At 41.1% G+C, this 15,413-nt stretch overlaps 1 long non-coding RNA gene across 1 annotated transcript; it reads left to right on the top strand.

Moving 5' to 3' along the window:
* Positions 1 to 10,359: 10,359 nt before the first annotated feature.
* Positions 10,360 to 13,465, top strand: LOC141074806 (uncharacterized). Its single transcript, XR_012227210.1, has 2 exons — positions 10,360 to 10,546; positions 13,169 to 13,465. It is a non-coding gene; the product is annotated as an uncharacterized lncRNA (long non-coding RNA).
* The last annotated feature ends 1,948 nt before the right edge of the window (positions 13,466 to 15,413 follow it).

The raw sequence follows: 15,413 nt of genomic DNA, 5'->3' as shown, positions 1-15,413 counted from the left end.
GAATGCAGGTATTGGACGCTGCTCCGGCCGGTAGCAAGCGTCCTTCTAATCGCGTGACCGCCGCCGACACCCAGCGAGTATAACCGCGCGAATAGAATTCAAAAGCCGGCAAGGCCAAAATACTGTCTTACGCGTTTCGGATTCACTCTGAGGAAGGAATCCGGTGATTCCGAAACGCGTAAGACAGTATTTTGGTCTTTTTTGCGCTCACTAGCCAGTCACGTGGTGCTCCGCGTGACCGTGACGTCACGCAAGGTCCTGCACGTTTTGCTACCTTGCCGGCTTTTGAATTCTATTCGCGCGGTTATACTCGCTGGGTGTCGGGGGCGGTCACGCGATTAGAAGGACGCTTGCTACCGGCCGGAGCAGCGTCCAATACCTGCATTCTCCAACTGAGCTTTAACGTTCTAAAGCTTACCACCGTCAGTATCACTACTGCTTGTAGCGTCACCTCTTCACCGGGACCCTGCTTGAGGAAGGAGTCTTCCATTAGTTCCTAATTCATCCGAACGAAGGTATCGTTATATACATTTTGTGAATCAGTTCCACTGTGGACATTTCTTTGCAACGTCTGAACGGTATTACCCCTGGTGTGAGAAGGGGAGAAGTGTCTTGTGTGTGTCTATACACTGTGTGAGTTTATACACTGTTTGTTCAGTATTTATCCTGCTAGCGCAAATTATCTATTTTTATCAATGTTGAAAAAAGATTGAAATCTTTATCAGGAACAAAATTCAAACCATAAGCCAAAACTTTGACATGATCAGTAGACAAAATTCTAGATGAAATATTAAGCACATTGTCATTTATTTCCTTCTGTAATACTTTTTGCGGCGAGTCATCATACCAAAAGTGTTTTCTATGTTTGCGCCCACCGCGCCTTTTGCGTTTTTTGACCTGTTGAGATTAACTGAATTGCTAGAGGATGCTTCTGATGTATCCAAGTTGTTTTCAACAGAGTCTCCTTCAGATGAAAAACTAACACGCTGCCTGGAATGCGTTTTTTTGTAATTACCTCACCTCAAAATGGACTTAGGTGATTTAGATACATCCTTGTAGTTCTTTTGTTCTTGTCAAATTTGGTAAATCTCTTTATTCGTGGTGTTTTTCATTTTTATGTTATGTTTTTCATTCATATTTTGTATGTATTTTTGATATATATTTCACAAATTCGTTGTCTGTTTGTATTGTATTGCTGGAACAGGACCTTCCAATCATGTGATCCGTATCAGATTTTGGATTGGTTTTTGCTCCTTTTTAAACCTGCATGTGACTTTGATGTAATAGCTTTGATAAAGATCGCACTTAGCGATCGAAACGCGTCGCTTAATGCCGCTCCTGTGGGAGCTATGCAACCCTGGAGCTGACTTGAATATTGTCCTCATTGGAATAAAAATTCCTTAATTGAATTTCGTGTGGAGCTGGATAAATCTCTTTTTCCTTTCTTCAAAGACATGAACAGTCTATAATTTTAAGGGTAGGTTAATTTTAACATTGAGAGATAGAATATCAAAAATAAAATCCAGAAAATCACATTATATAAATTATATAAATTTATTTGCATTTTGCAGTGAGAAATAAGTATTTTATCCCCTACCAGCTAATCAGGGTTTTGGCTCCTTCAGGTCAGTAAAATGCTCGTAATCAACTTGTTACCTGCATTAAAGACAGCTGTCTTACATAGCCAACTTTATGAAAGACTCCTGTCCACAGACTCAATCAGTCAGAAGCTAATCTCTACAACATGGGCAAGACCAAATAGCTTTATAAGGATGTTAGGGACAAGATTAATTGCAAAGGGTGAAGTCTAAAAAGGAAAACTTAAGGCACTTCTGCCCTTTAGTATTAGTGATTTGTGGGGTCTCTGCACCCAGGCATGACAAATAAAAAAAAAAAAAAAAAGAGAAATTAATCCAGCTCACCGCACTGCCTTGCTGGTAGGATCCAGATCCTGCGCACGGATTTGACTAGGCAGTCAATCAATAATAGGAAAGAAAAAAGAAGTTCCAACGCCAGGAATGGAAAATTAAAAATCCATTTTATTGTGCCATTGCATATTAAAATTCCAGCAGGTACAGCATATGTCGGATGACTACAAAACAACGCGTTTCGACGCCTCCAAACGCGTTGTTTTGTAGTCATCCGACAGATATGCTGTACCTGCTGGAATTTTTATATGCAATGGCACAATAAAATGGATTTTTAATTTTCCATTCCTGGCGCTGGAACTTCTTTTTTCTTTCCAGGCATGACAAAGGCATGACAAAGGTATCCTTTAATATAATCACATTTATATTGCAATATTGATCACACTGAAGTCAAACAGGGGATCTTGAGGCTAAAAAGCAGAAGAAAAAATAACAGCGGATAAAGGAAAAGACAAGTTCTGGGGGCACCAAGTCTGACTCTGCATCCGATTCTCAAGAACATGTTCCGCTCTGACTCTTCCTCAGAGATTTTACAACAGTGAGTTGCCAAAGTTTCCATGAAACTAGATTGTTAGGTTCACAGTGTTGTCAGAGTCTCCGGTTTAGATTAATTTTGTTTTTTAGTGGAATATTTTGTCAATATGATGGATACCCTGGCAGACCTCAATGAGCCCCTAGCAGGGCCGGTTCTAGACAAATTGGGGCCCTAGGCAAAATTCAAAGTGGGGCCCCAGATTCTGAAACACTGCACCAACAAAAGCATTACAGTCATTTCAGTGCATTGAAGTGAGTTATGAGCTAGTAGCAACATCTTTAAGTGCCAAGAAGCCACTCAAAAAATAAAGACAAAATCTCTGTCCAAGGAGTAAAACATATCACAAGGTTGGGTTTGTTCTTTGTGGACTATAACTAGTTAAGCCACTAAAAACAGTTGGGTATCCTCACTCTAGTTGTAGCCTACAAAGAACACAGCTTTGTAATAGGTTTTAAATTCAGTACATGAAAATGAATATGTGCAAAATATATAAATTAAACAATATTACTACAACGTTGAATTTTGCATTCAAGGTTTATTTATCACACATGTACAATATCATGCAATATCTTGTGAATGCAGTCTTGTCATCTATATGCTTAGTTTGAACAATCATGTGTGAGATCTTTTCATTACCATCTATAGATACTTGGAACTAAAGGTAAAGTGCTGCTGAAACCAGCAAAAATACAACCATAAATATAATTTTACACTTTGCCAAACATAAATAATAAAAATAACTTAACATATCTTAAAGGAGGTCTAAAACTTAAAGGGAATCTGTCGCCCTTTTTTTGGACTATGAGCTGCCGGCACCGACATCAGAGGCTTATCTAGAGCATTCTGTAATGCATTCTGTAATGCTGTAGATAAGCCCCCGATGTAACCTGAAAGATAAGAAAAGAGTTATATTATACTCACCCCGGCGTCCGGTCCGGTCCGATAGGCGTCAGACCAGACCGCGACACCCCCCATTTTCATACGATGTCGTCCTCTTCTTCCCTTCCTGTCGTGGCTCCTGCACAGGCACCAGACCTCTCCCGATGCCTGCGCACTGCAGGACTCTGCTCTGCCCTCAAAGGGCAGAGCAGTGAGCCTGTGCAGGAGCCACAACAGGAAGGGAAGAAGAGGACGGCATCATATGAAGATGGGAGTCGCCAGACCAGACCGCAACCCCCATCGGACCGGACCCCGTGGTGAGTATAATCTAACTCTTTTTCTTATCTTTCAGGTTACATCGGGGGCTTATCTACAGCATTACAGAATGCATTACAGAATGCTGTAAATAAGCCCCTGATGGCGATGCCGGCAGCTCATAGGCCAAAAAAAGGGTGACAGATTCCCGTTAAATAAGAATCAAAACAAGCGCAAACTAGAAAAAACTCAATCAAATTATTTCAAAAGGAGCCCTTAAAGGGCTATGTAATAAAGCTGGCATCATAGTGAAAGCTTTCTACATTAGAAGCGAACCTTTCTGGCTCTTGCTGAGGTAAAATCTTCAATTATTTTGGAGAAGTCTAGATTTCTGCAAATGTCATGCTCAATTGCAATCTCTGCTAGACCATTTAAGCGATCTTGTGACATTGAAGATCTTAAATAATTTTTTATCAGTTTCAAACGTGAGAAACTTCTCTCACCTGATGCTACTGTCACAGGAACACTCATTAGGATACGCAACGCCACACTAAGATTTGGGTACAAATCTAATAGGTTTGTACAGTAAATGTAGTTAAGCATGTTCAATGGTGAATCAGAAACATCATCTGGTATGCTCCTTATTGCTGAACATATTTCAACATTCAAGTCATTGGGATCAATATCACCCATTTCTTCGGAAAATTGTTTGCAGAATTCTTCAAGCCTTTGCTCATCTTTCGCAGCTTTCATTTCCTCCTTGTTAAAAAGGAATCCAAAAAGGTGATAAAAATCTTTTAGCTGAGAAAATCTCTCATTTATGCCCACAACTGCAGCATCAATCAAGGTTAAAAAGAAAACCCTCTTCACCATTTCCTCTGGAGTGCTGTTTTCCTCATCTGCACGTTCATAATCAAACATTCTTCTTTTTTTTTTTTTCTTTTTATTGGCAATGAAAACTCAACATCTGCTTCTTCAGCTATACTCTTTGCAGTAGAATAGCATGATTCAAAACCATGCTCCCTGTAATCTTGCAGAAAATTAAGTACAAATTCAATCTCTTTCTTAAGTGTGTCCATGCCAACTTTTGTTTTTTGAAAGATCTTGCTTGCACGATTAATATGGTATAAAACATCATACCAGGCAACAATGCAAATGATAAACTGACCAGAAGAAATTTCATTTGCAAGGCTCTTGGCCTCTGCAGCTTTTACATCATCTTTTTTTGATGCAGCATAGACGACAAGGTCTTCAAGTGCAGAACAAACTTCCCCTAAGCTGTAGCGAAGAACCTTTACACTGTCAATCCGACATTCCCAACGAGTATCAGAGAGTGGTTTGAGGGTCAGGTTGGTTACATTTTTCTTTAAAATTGCCCATCGCTGTGTTGAGGAACTGAAGTGCACATAAATTTGCTGCAATACTCCAAAGAATGTGACAGAGAGGACAGATGATTTAGCAGCATCAACGATGACTAGATTAAGAGTGTGGCTACTGCATGGCATGTACAACGCTCTTTTATTCAAGGCCAAAATTCTTGACTGCAGACCCTGTTTCTTCCCTTTCATATTACTGCCATTATCATAACTTTGGCCTCTGCATTTATCTATGCTAATCTTTAGGCCTTGTAAGTGTTCTAAGAACACATTGCACAATGCCTCCCCAGAAGTTTCTTCAACTGCAAGAAAACCTGTAAAGTATTCAGACACTGAAGCACCAACTGACAGCTCACATTGGACAATGCGAATTGTAACGGACAATTGTTCAACGTGACTTGTGTCTGGTGTGCAATCCATGATGACTCCGTAATATTTTGCACTGTGAATTCTGTGTGCAACTACATCAAGTATGGTTTTACCCATCTGCTTAATAAGTTCGTTTTGAATGTCCTTACTCAGGTAGTGAGCTTTAATTCTTTTATTTTGTATTCTTCTCACATGTTCATTCATTGTGGCATCATACTTGGCTAAAAATTCCACTTGACCAAGAAAATTACCATTATTTGGATGGTATAACTTAGCTCTCCGAGGAACGACAGATAAGTGGCGTTCTGCTAGGTAACATATAATGTGAATTACTCTGCTGAGGATAGCTCTCCAGTACATTGTCTCCATTTCAATTTGATGCACATTGACACTATCAACTGTTTTTTGTTCACAAATGCCTCTTTTCAGGTAAAGCCAGTCTTGCATACACTGCTCATGTGCAGCAGAGTGCTCATGTTCTTTAAGATGACTATGGATATTCTTCCAATTGTTAAAGCCATCTTTGGAGATCGCATTGTCCTGTTTTCCAAAAACAGTGCAGCAGAAACAAAACACTTTGTCCACCTGTTCAGAATATACCAGCCAAGTGCGTAAGATTTTATCTCCATTACCCACTTTGATAAAATAATTTTCTGATGTGAAACGTCTTGGGAATTTTGACTTCTCCTGAGGGAATATCATTTTCATAATTTGCATGGGTCCCCTTTTCACCAGCTCACATCTTTGGGTATTAGATATTGTTACTGGCCATAGTGCTGGATCATCTGATAACCTTTCAGGAACATTCAAGGTCTCCTCAGTTAAATCGGAGCTCAGGAACACAGCAACGTCTGTTGTTTCCACGCCTTCTTCATATGTGGTTGACTGTACATGCTGTGACTGTCTTGTTTCCACATGCTGGGCAGCTTCCTCAGAAACAGTTGATGGTGGTTGTTCAGTGAAATCACCAGAAGTTGAGGTTTCTCCTTGGCTGGATGATTCTTCCCGCCCTCTAAAGAATGTTGTTAACTTTGGATAAGAGACCAGAGTCTTGCTTTTTTCTTCTGCTTTTTTTCTTTTTTGAGAACCACTTATGTAGGAGCGCTTCATATTGGCAAACTTGGGACTGTATTGAGAAGTGCAGAAATATATTGATCTGCACCTGTGAAGCATGCATGCACCAAGGACATTCCAGCTTACAATTTAGAAACTAATTAAAAAAATGTTGATTTTAGCATCCAGTCAGATTATAAGTATATTTGTTTTTCTCTAGCAGAGAATATATGTTTTTTTCTTCCTGTGGTAATCTTTTCTGATTCAAAGTTTTCAGAAATGAGCCCCAGGAGGATAACATATAGCAATCTCTGTATTTAGGTATATAAATATGTTTCTATCCATTCCAAATTCATCTTTTGGCTAAACCAAAATGTAATATGGATTCTCATGTTTTTCTTTGGACGTGTACCACCATCTGCCTCCTGGCTTCCCGATTGTCGGGGTACAGTGCGCTGCTGTCCCGAGCTGCGTGCTCCACAATGCTGACAGCAGAGCAGAGGTAGCAGGATCTAACAATCCATCCAGTTTCGGAGCAGCACTTGCAAACTGTGTGACAAACGGCTTGTAAGTGCAAGCTCCATGCTTAGGAAATTGCCTAACAAGCTTTAAACTAAAGCATTTAAAATCTCTCATTACTCTTATTAAAACTTCTCAAGCGCAAAGTTTCTTTTATACACACACTTTCCAATTTTAACCATTTATGAAGATGTGACAATCTTTAAAAGAGCATCCTATCAAACTGATGAACCTACAATCGAACTCTGAAGTACAAAGTGTCCTCCATGTTTCATCCATTTTACACAGATCTCTATGGACTTCAAAGGGAATCTGTCACCATTTTTTTGATAATTCATCTGAGAGCAGCATACTGTAGAAACAGAGTCCCTGCTTCCAGCCAGCGATAAGTTGAATGAGCAAATTCTAAATTTCTACATGAAGGGGATCATTCTGAGTAGTTCACCCCTCATTCAGACAGCAGCTATTCCACCCATATCTGTTGTCCTAAAACAATTGACTGAGATATAATTACCCATATTAAAAAAAAAAAAAATGTGTATGGTGTACAGCAATATTTCTAAGACCATGGAAGAACTCTGCTACTTTGTCCCTATCCCTATGATGGATGATCGTTTTAATGTACATCATGATCCAAACAAACAATAATGAATATACAAATAAGTAAGCTGTAGTACACAGCATCCCCCAACATTAATTTTTGAGGGTACTACTAGTCCTTGCTTTGTTGAGGTGCAGTCGCAGACTGCAGTTAAAAAAACTCACCAGTGACCTGACCAGTCAATCATGTAGTAGTAGTATTGACGACTTGACGTGTTGTCTATGGAAGCGAAACCAGCCAGGAACACTTCTCCTGGGTCACGTGGCAGCACAGCTCCTGTACTCTTTCCTGACAGAGACACTGCAGACGCTGTGTACGTCAGGACGACGTCAGTGGTCAGGTGACCATGTGGAAGGTCCTGTCTCTGAACAGAGGCTGCCAGCCTGAGCCCAGGAGGACACGGTATAAACTATAACACAGAAGCCGGCTGTAGTAGGAGTGACAAGTTAGTGAAGAGAAGAAGATGAATGGCCATAGTGCGCAGAACCACAGGATAAAATTAAAATGCAGAGGGCAGGTCACGGGTCACCACCAGTTCAGTATAACACGCGCGCACGCCTGACTGCTTCTGCCTCCGCCTCGGCTCCGGCTCCGGGATCACCGCCGATAATAAATAACACAAGGCAGTGCAGTGCTGGGGAAAGGCTCGCATTGCAGAAAAGAAGATGCACTTACATCTGTCTCTTCTGCAAAGCGAAGCACTGCTTTGTGCTATTTGGATTTGTGGAAGCAGACAGCAGCTGGGGGCCCCTTATGTGCCTGGGGGCCCTAGGCAACTGCCTGGTCTGCCTGGTCATAACGTCGGCCCTGGCCCCTAGTGTAAGTCACTGGGGTCTGTTTGGTCACCACCGGTGTCCATTATGTGACTTATCTGTCATACCTCTTCAGCACTGGAAAGCAATGCCTATCCAATGTTCCTCTATTTCCAAAATTAAAGGAGACCGAGCAAGAAGAAAGTGAGTAATGACCCTTTAAATGTAAAGGAAAGGATATTAACCCCTTGATGACATCCATCATACATCTACGCGGATGTGTGGACCACATGCTTAGATCTGGCTCCAGAAAAGTGTTATATAGTCAAAATTTAGACAATCTCTAAATCCGTATTCATGCCTAGTATAATTTTTTTTTTTAATTTGCATTCTAAACTGCTTTTTACCAGCATGTTTTCTGCATAATACACCATAACAATCTGCTCTAATTATTGCATTTTCTTGAAGTTTTTTAATGCATTTTCCCCCTTATTTGATGAGTATTTGGTGTAGATTTGAAGTAGCATCTGGGCTTCATAGTAGATCATTAGTTTTATAGTAGACTGCAATACTACATGTACAGTATGTTATTGGAGAAGCAATCGGAGGTTCAGGTTTACTAGGGAGACTAAAACAATGAGGGAAAAAAATACTAAATATTAAGAGTTTAGATCACCCGCTATTTTCCTGTAAATGGAAAAAAATAGACATATTGGAATTACTTTTGACTTTCGAAACTAATAAAATATTATAATATTTATTTTATGCTGAATGCTGAAGTAAAAAAAATGATCTGAGTGCAGATTTGCTGTACTTTGGTAACTTCGGCTCCCCCCCAAAAAAGGAATGAAAAGAGATGAGAAAAGTGTGTGTGTGTGTGGACACCAATAAAATCCAGGTTTTGGGACACAAGACAAGATCTCTGTAAACTGAAAAATAAAAAAGTTATGGCTCTCAGATTATGGAAACACAAAACTATTCTTTAATACAAATATGTTATCTCCTTAAGCGCACTGACCCTTAACACAAACTGAGCACAAAAAGTGAGCAACTTTTCAAAGTGTTTACTGGCATAAATACTTTTTTAAATCGGAGTAATTGTCGTCTTTTTTTACGCTAAAATGATAGCTGCAATTTACAGACCTAAAGTTTGAGGTAGCACTACTGAGCGTCTCTGATGGTAGCCTATCCTCTCCTTATCTCGGTCACATCCAGTGTTCAGGTGCAGAATCCGATGGTAATACCTGTGTATCTATTATACTGAGCACCTCTGATGGTAGCCTATCCTCTCCTTATCTCGGTCAGGTCCAGTGTTCAGGTGCAGAATCCGATGGTAATACCGGTGTATCTATTATACTGAGCACCTCTGATGGTAGCCTATCCTCCCCTTATCTCGGTCAGGTCCAGTGTTCAGGTGCAGAATCTGATGGTAATACCTGTGTATCTATTATACTGAGCATCTCTGATGGTAGCCTATCCTCTCCTTATCTCGGTCAGGTCCAGTGTTCAGGTGCAGAATCCGAAGGTAATACCGGTGTATCTATTATACTGAGCACCTCTGATAGTAGCCTATCCTCTCCTTATCTCGGTCAGGTCCAGTGTTCAGGTGCAGAATCTGATGGTAATACCTGTGTATCTATTATACTGAGCACCTCTGATGGTAGCCTATCCTCTCCTTATCTCGGTCAGGTCCAGTGCTCAGGTGCAGAATCCGATGGTAATACCGCTGTATCTGTTATATGGCGCTGCGTCCTCCAGGTTGGCTGTCCCAGTGGCATTGTGGTGTTAGAGTGTCTTCCAACAGGAAATGAGTCAACTTTATAAGTGCTGCTCCAGCGACTATCCGTATGTACAAGTATTAGTTATTATTAATCTGCTCATCTGTAATCATTGATATGTCTTGCATAGATCCACAGTGCAGATGTGCAGACAGTCCTCCTAGAGACCAAGACTTTTTGACCTTGTTGCTTATATACTGAAATTTTACTATTGCATGTGTGTCATATCGAAGACGTGTCCAAGGCAGCACAATGTACTGTCAGATAATCTTTAGGGGTTGGGGGGGGGGGGGACGCTGAGAAATGCTGCTGCAGATGATGTAGAGGATCTTTCTGCCCATTTCTTGCAGTGTAAAGAAGATGGTAGAAATCAATTTCCTTTGTGTCCGTAAAAAGCACCTTCCTCATCCAAGAGATAACCCGGAGAGTAAACCTGGAGGGGAATTTCCAAGCCGTTTATACAGAAATGGTTGTTCTACCAAAGCTGAGGTCTACATGCAGGTACAGTATGTATTGCCTATATGCTTGACGCTTGCATTTACATGCATGTATATACCTACCTCCTGATGCCATGCTGCGTGTCTCCAATAATAATGGCCTAAACTAGTGAACACATTGTGTGTACACTAGGGTGACCGGATCTCATATGGGGGGGAAAAAATGTCAGAATCTTGTTCGTCTGGACCCCACAAAACGATTTCCCTTTCCAGATATTGAGAGAGCCAAAATTTGAGCTCGATCAAATGACGTTAACCCGTGCCGCTCGTCGCTCAAAGTTTGAAAAAATCCAAATTGAGGTATTTTAAGATTTAGGTATTTTGCATAGTCTGTTAGACTATAAAGAATGTGACAATAACATTGCAGAAATAGCCCTGACCAAATTTTCGAACCATTTGTGGTATTTGAATGCAGAGTTGGTGGGATTATCGTTTTTTGATCCCACCATTACAGACAATGAAAAGTTGTTAATGGCTAATAAATTGCTCAGTAGCACAGATGAACCATCAGAGCACGCTAACCTACATGAGTTGATAATTTTACATAGTTATCTAATCTATTCTAGAGCTTTTGTTAAAGTAGTTTTTGAAACATCAGAATATAATGCTCGGCATTTGCTTACAACTTGCAGGACATATTGCTTTTGTTCTTCATCTTTTGTCAGAAGGTCGTTAAAGTCGGTTACTTCCTACCTATTTTAATTTTTCTTTCCTAACTTTTGGATTTACAACCCTAGCGTGCTCTGATGGTTCATCTGTGCTACTGAGCAATTTATTAGCCATTAACAACTCTTCATTGTCTGTAATGGTGGGATCAAAAAACGATAATCCCACCAACTCTGCATTCAAATACCACAAATGGTTCGAAAATTTGGTCAGGGCTATTTCTGCAATGTTGTTGTCACATTCTTTATAGTCTAACAGACTATGCAAAATACCTAAATCTTAAAATACCTCAATTTGGATTTTTTCAAGCTTTGAGCGACGAGCGGCACGGGTTAACATCGTTTGATCGAGCTCAAATATTGGCTATCTCAATATCTGGAAAGAGGAATCGTTTTGTGGGGTCCAGACGGACAAAATTCCGACATCGATTTTTTGCGGTCACCCTAGTGTATACTATACCAAAGAAATGCTGTCTTTTTTATGCCATACACCTACAGTGTAGTGCTGCACATTGAAAAAAGGAAAAAAAAAACCCAAATAATAATTATGCCATTTGTACCTAAAAAGTTGTACCAACCCAAACAAACGTTTAATGGCTTTTTGATTTTAAAGGTTTCGGCAGTATTTTAATTTATCCCTGTAATGTCATAAACAGAAATCAGTAATGCGAGTTAATACAAGAAACTTTGTAATTTATCTTAGCACAGAAATATGCTTATTTCTTAATTTCTTCTCCTCTTCAAAACTCCTAAATTCTCAATTTATTCTAAAAACCCCCCACAAAATCTGTATTGCTCAATACAAGATAGACTGCCAGTGCAAAGATGAATCAATTTATAGCTATAGGATGGGAGAGAAGAAAAAGGGAGAGGAGCGGATAGACTGTGCGGATTCACATCTACACTGCTACTATATAATGTCCTCCATGCTGATGCTGCTTCTGTACACATGCTACATAGAGACAGGAAAGGAGGAATCAATTGATCAATCCCTCGTCTGTGTTGTGTATAAGAGCCGGGACAAAGTATTTTGGTGTCCTAGGCAGATGAAGCCAATGGCGTCACTCACCCCACCCCAAAGGAAATGAATGGCTCAGAGACAAAAGTAACAGGACACCTAAAGCCCATCCCCCTTCCCCTCCAATGGGTTAGGTAGCAAATTCTACTAGAATTGTTAACTTTTTTTGTGAAAAATTCTATCAAAAGTAAAAAAAAAAAAAAAAAAAGAAAAGTGGTGTACTTTAGGGATGTGATTTAATAGGGAATGCAATTTCAAATTTAGATACAGAATCTATTAAATAGAATTCTCACACCTGATGATGCAGTTGGGCTTGCTTTAAAAATTCACGTAAGAATGCCTGTATAATTATTTGTGAACATTTTCTTGCCTAATATTATGATTAGTATTTTTTCAACTCTAGCTGGACTCATAAAACGCTCATTTTAATTTATAGATTATACGGCCGTTTTACATGGATTTTCAGAGCAAGTATACTAGCCTCCTCAGGTCAAGGATAAATCAATATATAGTAACAAAAGAGTTTTTATTCTGAAATCTTATGGCAAATCTGCTTTAAGTATTGATCCACACAAAGATTGGTGCTCGCAAGTTACATCCTGTTATTTGGGCAGAGTGATCAGTTTTGGTCAGAGCATGCACCAGTCCCAATGTCCTGGAAGAGAGTTTGGCATTACCAGATTGCAGACCAATATTTGTTACTTTGCCTACATAAGCCCAAACTCTTTGCTGCTTGTTAATCTATGGGCCTGCAGGAGGAAGAATAGCTGTCAGCCAAACCAGAGTGCGGCCGAGAGTTATTAAAGCTGTGAAGCTCAAACAATGAGTCAATAGTTGAAATTGAAATGTTTGTACTATTTTTTATGTTTTTACATTTAGATCTCTGTGTCATATTCAATGTATATGTAACAATGTAACGTTTCTCACCCCCTCGGTTGTAAAGGAAGCTCTGGACAAAGCTGGGGCAGGTCGCACAGGTATCGTCATCGCTCTCCGCCTGGCCACCATTCAGAGCACAGATAAAATCGCTATGATCCAGACAGAAAAGTGGTAGAACAAGTGACACATAAGCAGCTGCTGCAGATGAAGGGGGTGTATCACTCACAATACAGCTCGGACCCACACGAGAAGACCACTAATGGACCAACGCTAAAGACGTTACACCGAGAGATCCGGCTCTTTGTTCCTTTTGACGATAACCAAATGTAAAATGACAAAAATAAATGTTATGTTGGGTAAGAATTGGTTAAGTCACGTTCTTTACAGTGTATGTCGGGAGGCATCAAAGGAGCTGGTATAGAGACCTGGATGATGTAACGCTACTAGGTATGTTAGAGCTGTTCTCTGTAATCCCTTAACAACTGCCGATACGCATTAAAACGGTTGTCGTTAAAGGGACGTATTCCCTGATCGCCAATTTAAGATGACAATCAGGAAATAACGCCATCCGGCAGATGACAGCTGTGCATGACATCTGACACCCTTCGATATCGGCCCCGGACAGTTTTGGAACCGAACGGGGTTGATTAACCCCTTAAATTAAGTGGTTAAAGGGAATCCGTCAGCATTTTTGGCCGCTATAAGATGCGGCCACTGTTTCAGGGCTCATCTATAATGCTGTAGATAAGCCCCAGGTCCGACCTGAAAGATAAGAAAAATAAGTTTTTATACTCACCCGGGGAGGTGGTCCAGTCCGATGGGTGTTGCAGGTCCGTATCCGGCGCCTCCCATATTCTTACGATGTTGCCCTCCTGTTGCGTCATCGCTCCCTGGCATTGCGCTACGGCGCAGGTGTACTTATCTGCCCTGTTGAGGGCAGAGTAAAGTACTGCAGTGCGCAAGCGCTGGGCCTCTCTGACCTTTCCCAGCGCCTGCACACTGCAGTTCTTTGATCTGCACACAACAGGGTAGAGAAACACGCCTGCGCAGGAGCTCGATGCTGGGGAGCCACGAAGCAAGCAGGAGGGAGGCATCGCAAGAAGATGGGAGGTGCCGCACCCTGACCTGCGACACCCATCAGACCGGACCGCCCCCCTGGTGAGGATAATAAAACTTATTTTTCTTATCTTGCAGGTCGGATTGGAGGCTTATCTACAGCATTATAGAATGCTGTAGATAAGCCCTGAAAGGCAGTGGCCATATCTTACTTTATATCAGCCAAAACTGCTGACAGGTTCACTTTAAAAGAGGGTTGAAGGACCTCCTTTGACAGGATCGTCGACTCACGATCGTAATCAGGGGTGCCATTGTATCCCGAGGTCATCTGATAATCCCAGAGTACAGTGGCCTGTAAGATCCTGCTATAAGCAGAGTCTAAAAGGCTGAGTCAATGAGTCACTGACAGGTCTCTTGCATTGAAGGACACGAGTACTGCAATGCATAAGACCAGAGTTCAAAGAAAAAATATACATGTCCTAGTGTGGCGCCCCTGTGGTCTCAGTCACCACAGGGTACTCCACTTCATTCAGAGGTGTGGTAGTCTACTCCCAGGTAAGGAAGGGGCACTGCCAGGACTCACACACCCAGCATCCAACACTAGTCCTTATCTTGCCAGGGGGGAGTTAAGTAGAGGGTGTGGGTGGAGGATGTTAGAAGGGGAGGAGTCAGAGTGTGGTAAGCAGAGAGTGATTAGACTAGATCAACAGACTAGCAGGGGGACTGAAGCTGAGTGCTGCTTGTCCCCAGACTACAGAAAGAGAAGCGAGAGAAGAAAAGGCTCCAGTAGTGGAGAGGAAGAAGAGGTCTCAGGGGCACGGTTAGTGAAAATCCATCCGTGGGACCCGTAACCACCTGCCCCTCACCAGGTGGTGGGACTAGGTCGCAGTAAGGGGACCGGCCCAAAAACTAGTGGAGAAACTAAGGTCTCAGCTAGGAAACCGGAGGCTGAAGTTACATAAAATATGTAAAAAAAAATTGAGCAGAAACATCATGAAAACTCGATTTGCCAATGAAAACAAAGCCTTTGTGGTAAAACAAAAGAAGTACACATAATTGGTATCTCCGCTTCCGGAACCACCGACTATCTCTGACCCCTTTCCAGGCTATTAATATCAACCCTCAGCTGTCTGTTTAGCCTCTATTGGTTTGAATTTATAAGGGGACCCTAGGTCATTTTTTTTTCTGAGGTCCCTGGTAAATTTGTAACAAGTTATGTAGCAGGTGTTAATATACCAATATCAATATATAGA

This window comes from Dendrobates tinctorius, unplaced genomic scaffold (genome assembly GCF_039654945.1).
Source record: "Dendrobates tinctorius isolate UK_male_01 unplaced genomic scaffold, ASM3965494v1 ptg000015l, whole genome shotgun sequence".
NCBI classification, from domain to species: Eukaryota; Metazoa; Chordata; class Amphibia; order Anura; family Dendrobatidae; genus Dendrobates; species Dendrobates tinctorius.
This window is presented reverse-complemented; position numbering and strand designations above follow the sequence as displayed.